Source organism: Schistocerca cancellata, chromosome 10 (assembly GCF_023864275.1).
Source record: "Schistocerca cancellata isolate TAMUIC-IGC-003103 chromosome 10, iqSchCanc2.1, whole genome shotgun sequence".
NCBI lineage: Eukaryota > Metazoa > Arthropoda > Insecta > Orthoptera > Acrididae > Schistocerca > Schistocerca cancellata.
Genome location: NC_064635.1, coordinates 9477121 through 9479681, shown reverse-complemented (window position 1 = coordinate 9479681; position 2561 = coordinate 9477121).

The window sequence follows — 2561 nt, the reverse complement described above, 5'->3', positions numbered from 1 at the left end:
TTATTGGTTCTCTGTGGATCTCATTTTCGCGACATAGTTGACGCACTGAGCAACGCCAAGTAAGAGACAGGTATCGCTGCACACTGTACGTTTAGAGCACGGGGTGCCCGCAGTTGAATTTCTCGTTTCGGAAGCTGCAGGGAGACAACCACGCGCGGCCCGAGCCCGTTGCTCAGGAGACGACCAACACGACTGTCTGTCTCCACGGAGGATCGCGGGCTGCTGGTGGAGGTCTCTCAGCAGAGCGGCGAGTGTGGGCCAGCAGGCCTGCGGAAGAAAGAAGCCACTGGTCCGGTGTCTGCTGAGGGTCTGGAGAAAATGATCATAAAATTGGAAGAGACAGGCAGGCAGTGTGGCAGGAGGAGGAAAACAGTTCATCCGGCGCCTGGCGAAGATGTGTCCACCGAAGTACAGAAGGGGTCGGGCGGCGGTGTGCGAACGTGCACTATCCGCGACGAATTTCTAGAACGCTGCACATGCCTGCGAGCACAGTACATAAAGTCCTACGGAACTTTCTGCATCGCTGTCCGTACAAAATCACCCTCGTTCAGGAGTTGCTTCCAGCTGACCCGCCGGCAAGGCAAACGTTCGCCCTGGAATTTCTTGCTCACATGCGAGTGGATAATGACTGGCCACGGGACAGACTGTGGCCAGACGAAGCCCATTTCCATCTCCGAGGACCAAGGACACCTGAATACGCACAAGTGCAGAATATGGGCAACGGGAAATGCGAATACGCATCTACCGGTGCCACTTCGTTCTGCAGAGGCGACTGGGTTGACGGCATCGCTTATCGCAGGGCCGTGTCTTCTCGAAGAGATTAGTCCTGCGGGTGCTGTTACCTGGACCGTCACTGGTAAACGTTATGAGAGTGTTTCGCGCACCATCGTCATTCCAAGCCTCGGACAGCGTGGATGTGTGGCTAGGACTACTTTTAAGCAAGGTGGCGCTCCTACGCACATTGCACAGCCAGCGAAGCGGCTGCTGCAGAAACATTTCGGAAACGCTGGAATTATCAGCCGTCATTTCCTTACATCCTATCCGTCCAGATCACCTGCTCTTAATCCGTGACAGCCTTGGCTGTGGGGTTATCTGAAAGACGTTGTGTTCAGTGCTCCAGTTATGAACGTTGCTGAACTGAACGGACGCATTCCGCAACGCAATCAACGCGACGCATGAGACGTTCTGATCTGGTGGGGAACACGCCGTTTCTCGATTTCAGCTTGCGGCAGAACACGCTGGAACGCATACTGAACATGCGGCAGTCTCACGACAGTTACACAGTAATTTTCTTTTGCTTTTTATGCGATTTTTGACCTCAGGAAACTTAATAACCGATTTTTCCCTTCAGATGTGGTACGACCAAGCGGTGTTGGATGGGCTTACCAACAAAGAGCGGCACAACTGTTGACTGATTAACTTGTGCAGTGATTTAGATTGATCAGTACGGATGGTGTAATATGCAACTCAAACCATAGCCGTCGTATCGTGATTTGTCTGTCATTTGTAGGAAACCTCATTTACCTTAAGACGCTTAGAGTGCCATCTATTGGTAAAGTTTTCGTTACTTCTTTCCACCATGACGTTTCCCCCCTGCGTTAGTAATATGCTTGTTCAAATTTTATATCATTCTGAGCGGTGATTCTCTTCCTATGGCGTTTTGAAACTAGAATTTTAATTACGGACTCACTTGCAAGTCAACTAATTACGGGAAAGGAATACCAACAGGCGTTTTAGGACGTTACTGCATCCCTTTTCACCCTCTTTTTACCCCCACCCCAACCACTAAGCATGCTACAGTTATCTTACTCCCACAGTATTGTTATACATGTAGTGAGTCTTAAATATAGAAAAATTTGGTTGACACAGTTGGAGTCCTTTCTGAGGTAAGATTCTATGTATCTGATTTTCGAGTACACCCTCAGCCACAGGGCTGGTACGGGTGTGTTATTGTCACAGTGATTTTCTTCAAAGAGCAAGCGATAGGTGTGCCAAGATTGGTACAAATTCCTTCAGGTGTCACAGAGATACGTTGATACCACGTAATGCTTGCACCACCACCTACCCCCGAACTCTAAGGGTAACACGTCTTCGGGACAGGCAGCCATGAGTCTAGCGACTCTGACAATTACGGATTCGATATTAATATCGGTCATTATCGAATATGTCCATGCCATGTTTCCTGCTCCACACTTCATCTCTTGGGATGATAGCGGAATATTAACACCCCGCACCCAAAGTATTTTTACACAAGTAATGACGGCGTGTTGGCCACCGCATCCGTCAGTTTTCTAGGAGGACAGAGAGAAAAAAAGCGGTCCCATCAGACTTCCCTGGAGCACTGCACTCGAACCTCTTGTCTCCGATGGATAATCTCCGTGAGTTATATCGCGCTGGGTTGTATCACTTTCTTAGTCTTCGAGACACGTTAAGTGGGACTCTATTCTTTGTACTCGGAACACTAAAAGGGAGCTAAACGGGACTGCGGTAGACCTACGCCTAAACTTACGATCTTCGCTCTCGCCATTACAACAGAGGGCAGACACCAGACAAGCTGATAT